At 52.3% G+C, this 14,663-nt stretch overlaps 1 protein-coding gene across 2 annotated transcripts in view; it reads left to right on the top strand.

Annotated features, from left to right (window-relative positions):
• Positions 1 to 14,663, top strand: part of ARMH3 (armadillo like helical domain containing 3) — a 186,391-nt gene that overhangs the window by 158,367 nt on the left and 13,361 nt on the right. The window lies entirely within an intron of this gene.

The following is a 14,663-nucleotide window of genomic DNA, read 5'->3' as shown; positions in this document are numbered from 1 at the left end:
TCTCTCCAATTTGTCCACATCCCGTCTGTAGTGAGGGGCCCAAAACTGGGCACAATACTCCAGGTGTGGCCTCACCAGTGCTGAATAGAGGGGAATGATCACATCCCTCGATCTGCTGCCAATGCTCCTAATACAGCCCAATATGCTCTTGAGAAGTCACACCCCTGTACTCCACATCACTGCTCCGTGTGGACAAGCCCTTAGATACAAGTCAGCTTTTCCTGTGTTTATCAGATAAACACCCATTTAATGTTTTTGTGTCAGAAGTGTTTTATTGGTCTTCATTGGTTAAAACCTAAAATCAGAAGCCCTAAGTATTTGATGTTATCTTAGGGCATGTGCAAACTGTTCTGACACCCGCTGCAGGCCTATGCCAGCTGACTCTGGCAAAGGGGCTGGTTAATTGCAATGTTGACGTTCAGGCTTGGGCTGGAGCCTCAGCTCTAGGGCCTGCGAGGTGGGAGCTTGAATGTCTACACCGCAATTAAACAGCCCCTTAGCCCAAGCCCCCGAGCCTGGGCCAGCCATGGGTGTCTAACTGCAGTGTAAACAGACGCTCAGAGGCCTCTGCGTATGTGGCAATGTTAAATGCTAGTAAAATCATAACTTTGAGTTTCCTGACCTGAGCATGTTAATGCAGGATTTATAATTGAGACGTAACAGATTTTTGGCCTTTAATTTCCTTTTGCAGGAGGTGGGGGAGAAGCAGGCGAAGAAACCCCCACAGTCAAATGGACACGTGAGAGTCAGCGTGCTCCACACCGCGCTAGGCTTGCTCAGTTGCAGTGGGAAGCCGTAGGATCAGACTGGCAGCCTGCGGTACTGGCTGGGTCCTTTGGCTGCCTGCGTCAAGGGAAGCAGGGAGATTGGAGTGCTGTGCACAAGAGGATGGGTGACTGTGTGTGGATATTGCTGCAGTCGCACACGTGCATATCTGGATATTGATGCCTTCTTGAGTGAAGGAGACAAATGCACAGCCCATATAATGAGGTCACTGAGCATTGACATAAATCCTCTGACTACTTCAGATGCTTTTATAGCTCCACATGCTCGACTTCTCGTAGTGTGAGTTACATATTGGCTTGCAGACTAAAGCATGCTGAGAGACAGAGAAAGCCGAGGAGAATCAGAGCCTGTCTAATGGGTCAGCCATCCGTGTGCCTGCCCCCCGATTTTCACGGGCCCTTCTGATTGCATCCATAGACACCATTTTTCACAAGTGCCGCCACATTTCCGCATGCGAATCGGGTCCCTGGATGTCCACTCGGTTTCCACTCTAAGAGGAACTGTCAATTGCACATGGAAAAACAGACTGGGGATGAGGATGTGGCTTCTTACGACTGGGATGACTCTGTAGTGGCATTGGCCTGGGATGATGGAGATGGGAGGTCAGCAGCGGATAAACCCAATGGAGGGAGCTGGGAGAAGGTGATGAAGTAACAGAGGCTGGGCAGGAGCCACTGGCTGCTTGTGGCCCACAACACTGCAGATCACATTGTGGTGGAAAGACTGCCATTGTGATGTGGCAGTTCCCTGGACAAGTGACATCAACACAGAGTGGGATGTGTCTTTAGCTTCTTGTAACAAGACTTTGGCATCTGGAAACAACCACTGGTAGGGCAAGCTCCATGGTCTGGGAACCACACTGCAGAATACGGGGACTCAGCCACACTCTGAGTGTTGCACTGCGCACCACCATCTCCAGTCCCTTCTGGGAGGCAGATACCCAGCACCAATATGCCACCAATCCTCCTGCAGGAGAAGTGCTGATGTCAGTCGTTCAGTTAGAAGTTGCCTTGCCCTTCTTTTGCCTCTGTCAAAATCAATGTTCCACACTCCAGACAAAGCTGTTGCTGCATGAATGCAGAGGTCATGTATGGACAGCATTCAGCGCGCTCTCACTGCTGTTCCTCAGGACAGCACGCCAGCAGCAGTCTCCCTCTGTAGTGCTTGCAAGAAAGTTCTGCCCTGTCAGAGATGGTGAACGTGCCTCATCTTCCACTTCTCTTGTGCACCAAAAGTCACGTGCAACCCTTCCAAAACCAGGGTGCCTCATGCTTTGCCCAGCACAGGGTCACGCTAGCAAGCTGCTGGGAGCCAGAGACGTCTACCTAATCTGGGTAAGTTGTACCAAATTGCTGTCACCCTCAACTTTGAATACAGAGGTGGAGATTTCAGGTACCACATCCAGACTGTTCTGATGGAGATGGAACATTGCATGCTAGGACCTGGAGTCTTTGTCCATCACATCACGCACAGCACAATCCAATGGCTGGAAGCTGAAGCTAGACAAATTCAGACAGGAAATAAGGCGCACATTTTTAACGGTGAGAGTAATTAACCATTGGAGCAATTTACCAAGGGTTGAGTGGATTTTCCATCCCTGACCATTTTTAAATCAAGATGGGATGTGTTTCTGAAATATCAGCTCTAAAAATTACTTTGGGGCAGGTCTCTGTCCTGTGTTATGCAGGAGGTCAGACAAGGTGATCACAATGGTCCCTTCTGCCCTTGGAATCTGTGACTCTCTCTTGAAAATGAAGGCAGGCACAGGTTGTAGGGTAGAACTCGCTGGCCACTTCTCGGCTGCAGGTTGTATTTGGCCTCCCCTGTTCTGAATAATTAGTTCATTCTTTCATTTTCAACGTCTGGAGTCAGTGGGACAAGAGTGATCTGGAAGCAGGTGAAGGAAGCAGGGATATGGTTTGTATGCAGGTTCAGGATAGCAAGGTTGGAACTTTGATCTGTTGAGATTCCCTTACTTCTTCTGGGACTTGTATCTCTATCCTGGTGTCTGCTGCTTTTTAACTCCCTCTCTTTGTTGGAGATCTTCTATGCAGCATGGGTAGTGCTGCTGAAACATCTAGCCACGTAACTACCATGGACTTCACAAGCCTGCCTTCAGCCCCATGGAGTACCCCTCCCTACTGCAGATGGTTTGGAGCAAGCATAGTGCCAGCTCTCTGAGTGCCATTTGACATGTGGGAAAGTGGGCAGCATCTGTTGCTGAGTTAAACTCTTCCACAGGGGAATAAAGAGAGATCTACCTTAATTCCTAGCTCTCCGCCTTCTCCTCCAAGACCCAAATGTGTGACGCACTCAAGCAGCGCTGCAGGGGAGGACGTTGACATGATGTGGGCATCATGCCTTCAGCTTTTAGAAACTTTCCCACGGCCTCCATTGCATGACTCAGCTGTTCTGCTCTCAGCCATGCCCAGAGGGAGGAGAATGCTCCAGGTCTATTTTGGCAGAAGAGACTGAATGTCAGGCCTCTCAGAATCTGGTATGGTTCAGAGTTTGAAGCCAGGGCTCCTTGTTGGTACTGTAAATACAAATGGGACTTGGGTAGTGGTGTCATGAGAGGAATCACCGCTCTGGGAAGTTAATTAGTCACTGCACCTGCTGCTAACCATCCTTTCCCACCAGTTACCTGCCCTGAGCTTTGTTATTCAGTTAAACCGGAAGCCCGTGGGCTTGTCTGCACTGGAGTGTTAGCTCGAGGTGTAGTTTAGCTCAGCTCCTGTCCACACATGCGTCTTTAGCCCGAGCTAAGTGGGGCTTTAAGCACAAGCTGACTGGCCCATCAAGGGTCTGGTTTGCAGCTGAAGTGCTGCTGATACTCAAGCTAGTAATGCAGTGGGGAACGTGGCTCCTGCTAGCAGCCAGCACCTTTCTGTGATGCGTTTGCATGGCAGCAGGGTAAGGTGGTTGGAGAGAAATGTCTGATTGGGCCTGACATCTGTTTGTTTTTAAACTTCAGGAAGCAAGTCGTGCTTGGGAGAGAGAATGGAGCCTTTGGTTTTGTTAACCTTCCATGTTCTCTGGGAGGTTGTAGAGTTTTCTGTGTGTTTTGTGAGCACCCTATGGCATCTCTAAACCGTGTTGTGGTAAAATGTACTCTGAAGGGGTAGGTTAGCCTCTTGTGTGAGAGCAAGGCTCCTGGAGTGCTGATCTCTGTGGGGGAGCCGCTTGTTTCTTGTAACTCTCAGGACTCTGTCCAGTCCAGGTGCTCGCCTGAAGAATCAAACTCCAAGGTAACTGACAGCTGCTGCAGCACTTCTTGTTACCAGCCACAGAATAGGATCCAGCAGAAGGTTAAAGAAAACTCTTAAAGGTGCAGCTATACTGCACCCTTCTTTCAGCAGTGTTTGGTGTCCATACGCATGTAGCCATCCTAGCATGGGTGTAAGTAGCAGTGTAGATAGCGAAGGGTGTGGGTATGTACCCGAGTACCTGTCCTACACGGCTCGCTACTCACCCGAGCCAGCCTCCCTTGCTGCACTGCTGCTTTTAGCACTATAGCGTCCTGCTGCTGGAGTCCTTCCCTGACGCAGGAAAAGATGTTGGCAGTGGTGGGAGGCTTTGGTACTGGGGAGAGGCTCTGGCACTGGGGGGACAGCGGGAAGAGGCTCCAGCACTAGGGCAGGGGGGCAGAGAGGAGAGGCTCTGGCACTAGAGAGGCAGTGAGGTGAGGCTCTGGCACTGGGGGCGGGCAGCGGGAAGAGGCTCCAGCACTGGGGCCGCGGGGGGCAGAGGGGAGAGGCTCTGGCACTGGGGGTGGGGACAGAGGGGAGAAGTTCTGGCACTAGGGAGGCAGTGGGGTGAGGCTCTGGCACTGGGAGTGGGGGCAGTGGGGTGAGGCTCTGGCACTGGGAGTGGGGGCAGAGGGGAGAGGCTCTGGGGGTGGGGGACCAGAGGGGTGAGGCTCTGGCACTGGGGGAGGCAGCGGAGTGAGGCTCTGGCACTGGGGGGGGCAGAGGGGAGAGGCTCTGGGGGTGGGGGCAGCAGGGTGAGGCTCCGTCACTGGGGAGGAGGGGGGGCAGCGGGGTGAGGCTCCGGCACTGGAGGGGCAGGGGGGAGAGACTCCGGCACTGGGGGGTGGGCAGCGGAGTTAGGCTCTGGCACTGGGCGGAGGGCAGCGGGGAGAAGCTCTGGCACTGGGGGGGCAGCGGGGAGAGTGGCAGGGATGGAGGCGGGAGGATGGATGGAGGCCGGTAGGTGTGGGGGGGATGGATGGACAGAGGATGGGGGGGCAGCGGGGAGAGTGGCAGGGATGGAGGCGGGAGGATGGATGGAGGCCGGTAGGTGTGGGGGGGATGGATGGACAGAGGATGGGGGGGCAGCGGGGAGAGGGTCCAGCACTGGGGTGGGGTGCAGTGGGGAGAGGGTCTGGCAGCTCCGAAGACTCAGTAGGTTTGGATCAGGTCCTAGGGGAGCAAGTGGGGCCACCTCTTGTTCTGCTAAGCCTCCGATTCCCTTAGCCACCACGTTAGCCGCTGCGGTGGAACTATCCAAGGTAGGTGGCAGTCGCCTTAATGCACAGCCCTCCCTTGGTAAATCTGCTCGGCTGCTGCCAGTCCTGCCCGCTGGTAATGCAGAGCTGATTCTAGCTGGCAGGCGCGACCCAGAAGCAGTAATGCAAAGGGAGCCACTCTGCTTATTACAGTGCGTAAAAATGCACCAAACCAAGCCTTGAGGCGCAGTCACAAATCCCGGCCTAGAAGGAATTCAGGCATTCTAGAGCTCTCCCAGCCACCAACACTGAACCACTGACCTGGACACAGGCCTGCGCAGATTAAAGCTCTGGGCTTTGGTTACAACGTCCTCCGAGGATCGAAACATTTGGGTGAAGTTTTAGCATCCAGGACCCTCCACTGAAAGCACACAACTCTCACTTCAGACCACTACTGGAACTGTAAAGTCAAGCATCCCAGTTCATCTTGGCTGGTGGGGAAATTCCTGAGATTTGGGGATGCATTTCCCCAGTGCCTTCAGCCAGCCGAGAAGTGCGAGTGTCTGGGCTAGCCACTCTGAGGCGTGGCAGCAGGAGTGAAATGCTTTGTTAGCTCCATGTAACAGCTGATCACGAGCGTATCCTTTAGTTGGGACTAGCCATCACACAATCCAGCCTATCATCAGCCAGTCAGATTCCTGCTTTCATAAAGCTTGCGTCTTAGACTGAGCTAGAAACAGGTGGGTGAAACCGCTGTCCCAAAGCTCCTAGTCGCTCTCCTAGCTGGGTTGTATCTCTGAGTGGAGCCACTTCGTGCACACTCGTACTTGGGTAGGAAAAGCTGAGTCGCATTGGAAGAAGTGGCCAACTAGTGTAACTTGCTCTTTTAAAGCGTGTTAAACGAGTTTTAAAGTTCCTCTCAGTGCATCTGTAGTTCTGCTCATGCTAACTAGACTGAGGGGGAATTGCAGCAGAGCATCGGGAAACACAGTTTAAAAAAAACTATAAAGACAAAAATGATTGTGCAAAGAAAACGTCCAGTTGACCCAGTATAAATTAGTGGTTTTAAAATCTGGAAAAAAGCAGCCAAGATATTAATTCCTTAAGTCCTTTTAGCGAGTGACTTCTGCTTGTCATCTAATCCCTATGAAACATGGAAAACAGAGAGCCAAGGCTGTTCTCTACGCTTTGTAATAAGAGGAAATTAACCAGCCCAAGTGAATGCAATAAATAAATGGATTGGCAACAATAAGGAGCTGTGTATGCACTGTATCTAATTGCTTTTTTATATTAAGACTTCCTCTAACTTCTTGGAAGAAGCAGGTTTGTTGGTTGCATATGCAAAAATTTTCTAAAAATACCGCAGTGGGGCTTTGAACCTGCGTGTTCAAAGATCAATGTGTTCATCACCTTCTGTTGCTTCAGACAGTTTCTAATGGGGCTGCTGCTCAGCAAGGCTGAATTTATGCAGCTGAGATTCATGCTGAAATTGAAGACGCCTCAGAATCATGGAGTAAATCCAATGTAATTTCCCTGTGTGCAAAGATGTGGGCTGTGTGGCTCCCCCTCATCCCCCTACTGCTCAGCAATTTTCAGATTGCTCTGTTTTTATCCTGCCAGGTCGGAACCACCTTCCTTCTCAGAGTGCCTGGCACTTTGCTGAGCTGTCTTCAAAATCCAGTCCGAGATAACAGCTTTGCGAACGTTTGATGTCCCACAGGCGCTTGGGAGCACTAAATCCTCACAGGGATTTTCAGGTTATAGTGCAAAGTGGCCCTCGAAGCTTTTCAGAAAGCCCAGTGGAGGCAGCCTCTACCACATGGGTCCTGCAGATTCTTATCCAGGATCTGAGGGAAATTGGAATGGAAAAAAAGATGCTTGCTCAGCATCTCCCTGCCCCCGAGAGAGAGAAATCTTCCTTTACTGCACAGAGGTGTCTTGTCCTGCTGCCCAAGGAAACTTGGAGGTGGATCTGCTTGGAGCCAGGCAACACAGCACACAGGTGTTCCGGAGCCTGGGCCCCAACCCGAGATTTCCCCACTTTGCAGCTCAGTGCACTGCCACTAGCCCATCTGTAGGGCCAAAGGGAGGGGTCCTTTGAATTCAAAGCCCAAGCTTTTTATTCTCTACATCCTTTAGGAGAGAATGGATGTAGCATCAGCAAGGAGTCCTCTTTTCCCAGAATGCCAGGCATTCAGCCAACGGAATAATTCATCTGGCCCATCAGCAATGAAACACCTTGGCACCGGCCTTCCTATCCATCCAGAATCGGAAGCCAGGCAGATAGACGTGTCCCTTTTTCAAGGAGATGCCTCGTCTCTGACAGCAGAGATATGCTGCCTTGGTCAACCTTAACGGGTTTATTTGTAGGTGTTTGTAGGGTGTCCACCACTGAACCTGAGGGGAAAGAAGCTGCTGGAAGACCTGGAACTAGAAGCTGACATGCTGAATCCCAGGCCTGTGCCACAACCCTGGCACCAGCCTTCCTCTCTGTGTAAGTGCAAGTATCCTAATCCAGCATGGAGCCAATCCTGCCCTGAGCACCTGGTCTGGTGGCTGGAAACCCACCCAGTCAGCTGTTAGCAGCAACTAGAAAACTGCCCATGTCCCTACCCATGTGGTGCACTACCACTGAGCAAACGGGTCCTTCCTGTCCTGCCTGGGCCTTGGATTTGAACCCAGCTCTCTCTGGGGATCGGGGGGAGCAGCACAAGGCAGCTGAATCTCTTAGCTGGAGCTTTCCTTAGCTCCCTTGAAGTTGTGCAGAGAGCACAAGGACTCGTCTGCCCCTTGCTTGGCAGTTTGGCGAGACTGGTACTGCTGAGCTAGGATGCAGCTGGTAGATAACAGCCTCCCCTGGAACAGGACACCTGGAACAGCCTGTCACGTTCAGCATTTCGTTGAATTGAAGCACAGTGGGGAAATCCAAAAGGCCAGGCCAGTCCATAGCTGTGTGCGCTGTGTTTTCGGGGCTTGGTGAACTGCGAGTGCTGTTACACACCTAGCCCTGAGAAACAGACTCGCAATGGCCCCAGCTGGAGAGAAGAGTTCAAAGCTTCAAAATGTGCTGTAGCTTGGAGAGCTTTACACACCTGCCATCACCGTGGTGTTTGGCTGCCTTCCGCAGGAACTAAGTCACTGGAGAACTCCGGCACCTCCCCTTCTGGGGAGAGCTCTGCTGCTGCAGGGCTGGGGGTGGAGATTGGTTTTGCGTGTGTGGTCTTCAGATTTTATTCATTTGCTTTTTTAGGTTGATTTGTTTCAGGGGCCATTGATACCTGTGGTTATTTGTCTTTTGAGAGCGTGTCGCACAAACGGGGGAGTCTGTTGTGAGCAGCTCCGTGCTTCTGTCAGAGATGGACAAGACCAGAAAGTGCCCGAGCGATAAACTGATTTTGGTGACTGTACACTGGCGAAACTTGCATTGGCCAACGTTTGCAGTTAGGCATTTTCTGGCTGTTCAGCCCTGCTTCTGCAGAGATTTAACACGTTTAATTCCACTCACGTGAGTTGCTGTGTCGAAGCCAGTGGGGCTAACTACTCCTGAAGAAAGCCAAGCCTGTGCTCAAGGGTTTGCAGGGCCAGGACTTAGACTATAAGTTCTTCGGAGCAGAGACTGTGTCCTCCTCTAGGTTTGAAATGCAGAGAGCGCACTGTAGGCACCACTGCAGGCCAGTGTGATTTTTCAATGAGCTGAGCCGGATTTCAGTCCGTGAGTCCTGCTGACCGTACTGAGTGTCCTGCTGCCCCGGTAATGGCTCAGCAGGCAGCCAACAGGGATTTCAGCATCCTCAGTATCTATTGTTCATACCAGTGAAAAGGAGCCCCTCTGAGTCGTGCATGTGGCTTGTCTGTGTAACCATGCATCTCCAGCACTGTTACCCCCGTCCCCTCTGCTTGTTACAACCACAGATGGATCATGTCTTAGCGCATAAACTCTTGGGGTTAGCACCCAGAGTGACAGGGCCCAGATGTTGGTTGTAGCCTCAGACTGTTATAGGTAGAAATAAGAAATGACAGTGTTACACAGACTGTCCAGCTGCTGTCCCTGGCCACTTGTCTATATGCCGTTGACCAGCTGGACCCGGGGTGGGGGGAGATCTTCCAGCCTACCTTTGGGTGTAGACCCATACAACTGACCACGTGTGGCATGGAGTTTTCACCTTCCCCTTTGTCAGCCACAGCTGGATTTAAGCTATGGAACTAGGTGGACCATTGGTCCCTTGCTGTATGGCAGCGTTACCTTCCCCTCCAAGGATCAGTGCCACCTAACAAGTCACTGTCAGTGTCTCCAAGTCTGGGGCTGGCTCCAGGAAGGTGTTGTAGTTCTCACTTGCCCTCTCCATTCTTGGACAAGGAGAATCCACTTGTGACCCCTTACCCTGCTGCCGCCTCTTCCCACCCCCTGTTCCACAGCTGGAATTACATCACTTGTGCTTCAGAGACTGGAGAGCAATGGGAACAGCACTTGCTCCCTTTTCATCCAAGAATAGGAAAAATCCTTGTCATTCCGTCTCAGCTAACCCCACAGCAGGGGCCCCAGCGTGTCCGTCAGGCCGTGCGTTCTGCACCAGGGCAGTGTACTGGGCAACCTGTCTGGCAGACTTGGCCTGATGTCGTCAGGATACTTGTGAAAGCTGTGACCCTCCCAGGTTCATTAGCCCGTGGTCGCTTTCTCCACCATTCAACTCAGCATAGAGCCCAGTGTCGGCATCAAATAGACTCCAGCACAGAGGACTCCAGAGCCAGAATAAGATCCATTCTTGCTGGCCACAAGCAACCTTCACAAAGAGCTTGGATTGCAACAGTCACTCAGCATGAGCTTATCACTTCTTCATCCTCCATGAGCGCGGCCAGGGGAGGGAACTTAACCTGCTCCCCTCTGGTTGTGACTGGAAATCATCCGCTTTGTAGGGCTTGTTCTTCCAAGCTCACAGATCTCTGTATAACCGTTGAATAAACACCCAAACGCCTGTAAATCATCTAAGGCCAACAGAGCAGCTCAGCATTAGAGGGGAGAAGGGACGTGAAATTTCCCTCCTTGATGTTGCTAGTAACTTTCTTTTATCTAACTTCAAACCATTTTGCCTAGTGTGGAGACGAGCCAGGCCCCGATTTCAGTGCGGCTCTGATCTGAATTTGTAAAATTTGTTCCCCGTGAAGGGGAGTGTCATGGGGATTTGGGGAGGGGGCTTCTTTCCTTGAATGAATGTGTATGATGGGCCTGGAACCCGGGGCATTGTAACAAGTGTGGTGTCTGAGATGGAGCCCCTAGCATGTGTGTCTGGTGGAACACCCAGAGCCTAGCCAAATGGGAAAGGACCAAAGTGTTAGGGGAAGACGTTTAATTCCCAAGCCTCCGAATTACAAAGGGAGAGCTCGGGAAAGCAGCATGTTCTGGAGAGCTGGGACTCTGAGAGAACATTCATTAATGAATGCAAGCAAAGGGGATCACTGCACCTATATTTCTACCTTGTGCACCACGGAGGCTCCTGGCTCCTCAGCTATCACCTCTCTTGGGCGGAGACCTGCTCCTCTCTCCCTGTTGCCGGGGGTTTTCCAGGCCGCTCTGTTTCCGGCCTACACTGGGAGCTCCCCAGCAAGCCTCATGGCCTAACCAGCCAGCCTCTGCACTTTGCGTACCGTTCGAAGGCTATGAACAAGATAATTGCCCATGCTCATAAGCTACCACGCAGCCCCATCTCAGCAGGCACATGTATTCTTAAGGTGAGCGCATTACGGAGAAAACAGTGAAAACAAGAAAAGAACCTACATGCAGCTCATAAGCTCACCAGAGATCGCCCCCTACTCCAGCAAGGACTCTGGCAGGAGTCAGTCCGTCAGCGCCTCCCACAGGGTTTGTCTGCTCACAAGTTCATAGCTGGTTTTTCCCAGAACAAGAAGCCATGCACATAGGTTAGCCTTCCTTTTGTACACACGTGTCTCTGCTAGTAGAGACTGGGTCTAGGTAATCGGCCGGACCGTAGTTCTCTCCTTGGGGCGTAGCTTCAAAGGGGTCGGTCTGGAAATGGGAATTGCATTGACATCCCCCCAGGGATTTCTAGGAACCCCACTTGACTTTGTCTTCAAAGTTCCTCCTACACTAGCACATCATTTAAAACAGTCCTTTGACTCTTATGTCAACCAGGGTTCCCACTGGCCACATGCCACCTCGAGAAGCTGGCACCCCACAGTAATACATAAACTTTGCATTTATAATACAATGGGCTGCAAAGCTAGTTCATCTGAATTCAATGAGGTCTCCCAAGGAGACAGTGGGAAGTTGCTGGCTCTGACCCAATGAGCCATCAGGCAAATCCCTTGATAGAAGTGGGAAACGCTGGCCCCACGACAGCAGACTGATCAGGGGATGAACAGGTGCAGACCTAGCCACAGGGTTCCTGATATCGCTCCAGCCCCATGCCCAGCTGCTCTCCTTTGAGTGCTGCTGTCACTTAGCATTTGGGATGGGATGAGTTTTTCATAGCTGAAATGTCCTCTCTGTAGGAGTTCAGTGGGATAATAGGTCTCCTCCATTGCTGCCTGCCTGTGCTATTCTGCTGTGAGTGCTATTATACTGTTACAGCAGCGTCCCCGCCCTCGGCCCATTGAGAGCGTGAGGACGAGGGAGCAGTGACACGCGAAGGGGCTGGGGGTGGGGAGTGGCATCAGTAAACTTGCAATTAGCTGCTGGCATGTTGACGAGGAAGGAAAATAGCCCATCAGTATAAAGCCCTTTGCTCCCCTTATCCCATTTTGAAAGGAGCCCAAGATCAGACGGCTTCCGTGAAGCAGCCACAGTAAGTTTGGCATGTGGCCCGGCGTCGGTGCATGCCAGGTTGGCATTCGGTCACCTTAGTGCAGCTCATCTCTAAATGTGTGGAGAATGAGGATGAGCCGCGCAGAGCTGGTGACGTTCAGGGACGAGGCCTGGGCTTGGCCAAGTCACACTTGGCCTGGACATGCAGAAGCTGTTAAAAATGTGCTGAGCGGGTGTTTGTTTTTATTTAACTTCTAATTATTTAGTTCTGTGCTTTGTCTTTGGCCCTTCCAGGAATTAATTCCAGTGGAGTCTCCAGCCTGAATCAGCAATTTTGAAGTTGCTGTACAAAGCCGTGTGATGTGATTTTGTTAAGTTCGTTTCCATATTAATTGGAACATGCTCTTGTAAAATGAGCTGGTGCTTTGTCATAGCCAGGCGGTCTAATCGTGGCAGCAGCCTTTCTGTTGTCAAGAGAAGTGGTACCATCCATCTCCGTTCCCAGGAAAAGCCCCTTGAGGCTAGTTGGGGTGTGAGTCGGTGTGGAAAAGGGGGTGTTTTGTGCCGAATATGGACTACGTTGGGCAAGTCATTTTGGAGACAGGAGTGTAAAAAATCCAACTGCTTTTCCCCCAATTGGAAAAGTCCTCACGCTTTTTGGTCTCACAGCCGACCATCCTAGCAGCTTTGCCAGTTGTGTTTTAGCCACTGCAGGAGCACAACGGGACCAGAGAAGGGGGATTCCTTGTGCCCGTGGACAAGGCTGAGCACATTCCAGCCTATATAAAATACCAGAAGCAGCAAAATGGGGGACAGTAACTACTCAGGCTCAGGGCCGGTGCAAGGATGTTTCGCGCCCTAGGTGAAATTTCCACCTTGCACCCTCCGTGTCCCACCCTGAGGTGCCCCCCCCCCCGCAGCAGCTCCCCCCCTGCCCTGAGGCACCCCAGCTTGCGGCAGCTCCTCACCCTCTGCCCTGAGGCACTCCCCCGCCCCAGCTCACCCCTGCTCCACGCATGAGCACCCCGAGCACGCTGTGGCCGCTTCACTTCTCCCACCTCCCAAGCTTGCGATGCCAATCAGCTTAGGCACCGCAAGCCTGGGAGGTGGGAGAAGTGAAGTGGCCACGGCGTGCTCAGGGAGGAGGCGAGGCAGGGGTGGGCTGGGGTGGGGAGTTCCCCTGCGTGCTGCCCCCGCTGCCTACTTACTTGCTGCAGGTGACCCTCCCCGTGCTCCCCTGCCCCAGCTCCCTCCACCTAAATGCCGGTAGCGACCGGGGTGGCCGAAGATCCGGCCACCGCACTCGCTGCCAAAGAAAATGGCGCCCCCCAAAGGCAGTCGCCTAAAAGGTTGCACTGGCCCTGCTCAGGCTGTCCCATCCCCCTCCTGTGCCACGCTGGTGCAATCGCACCATCATAAACTCGCCCTCCTCCCTTGCAGTATGCCTGGCGCCCTGCAGCCTGGCCTTTCCTACTCACATGGGCCCAACGTGCACGATCTAGATGGCACCCCGTGGGCAGTGAGGCTGGCGGAGAGGAGGCTGTATTTCAAGCGGGGGAGTTTTATCCTTGTGCATGTTGCAGGTTCCTGTGCAGTGAGTTTTCGTTTGTTAGGCCTGGAAATACTCTCGTGCAGTGCAGGCATGGGGGCTGACTCGGTTCATGGTACTCGACTGTAACTGGTTAGAAAGGCAGCCTTGGGAGACCCGCTTTTCCTCTTCTTTCTTCCCCTCCACACCTGCATGTGTCCGTGCTGTGTGGCCTCGGAACCTAGGGAAGCCCACAGGTCTGTGACCTCAGGCCCCGTGTGGGAAGGACATGGTAGTGTGGGGAGGGGATGTATTCCTAGGTCTCGCTATCTCTGCGAGTCCAGCGGCAGAGCTTCTTGAGAAGGGGGCAGTCGGGGAATGCTGGGAGAATACCTACTGGCAAATGAACATAAGGCAAAATATGTGTGGTTTTGTGTGAAGAACGAAACAATGTCTTGAAAAGAAGCCAGTTGCTTCCCTCCTTCGAATGGCTGCAGATGCATGGACATCAGCCGTTTTATACAGCAGCCGTGCCACGCACAAGGCAGGAGGCAGGTTCCCACAAAGAGCCTGATGATTTTAGACTCCCGAAAGACTAGGAAGTGAGCAGGTGTTTAAAATAATCTTGCCCACTGTGCGCAGGGGTGTGGGATTGGAGGAGTCCTGTGGGGAGCCAGTTCCCACCTGGGCTGCTAGTTGTGTTACACAGCTGGTGGTGGCTCTAGCAATGGAGACTGCTGGGTACCAGCTGCCTGTGGATCGAGGCACTAGCATCTTTCCCCTGCAAGGAAGATTTTGTTAGCTAGAATCATGCAGAAAGCTGCAAAAAGCGATTGCCAGTCAGAGCAGCATCTTAAGTTTTTTTTTCATAGACTATTAGGGTTGGAAGAGACCTCGAGAGGTCATCTAGTCCAACCCCCTGCTCAAAGCAAGACCAATCCCCAACTAAATCATCCCAGCCAGGGCTTTGTCAAGCCTGACCTTAAAACCTCCAAGGAAGGAGATTCCACCCCTTCCCTAGGGAACCCATTCCAGTGCTTCACCACCCTCCTTGTGAAATAGTGTTTCCTAATATCCAACCTAGACCTCCCCCACAGCAACTTGAGACCATTGCTCCTTGTTCTGTCATCTGCCACCACTGA

The sequence above is a fragment of the Chelonoidis abingdonii genome, chromosome 16, assembly GCF_003597395.2.
Source record: "Chelonoidis abingdonii isolate Lonesome George chromosome 16, CheloAbing_2.0, whole genome shotgun sequence".
NCBI classification, from domain to species: domain Eukaryota; kingdom Metazoa; phylum Chordata; order Testudines; family Testudinidae; genus Chelonoidis; species Chelonoidis abingdonii.
This window is presented reverse-complemented; position numbering and strand designations above follow the sequence as displayed.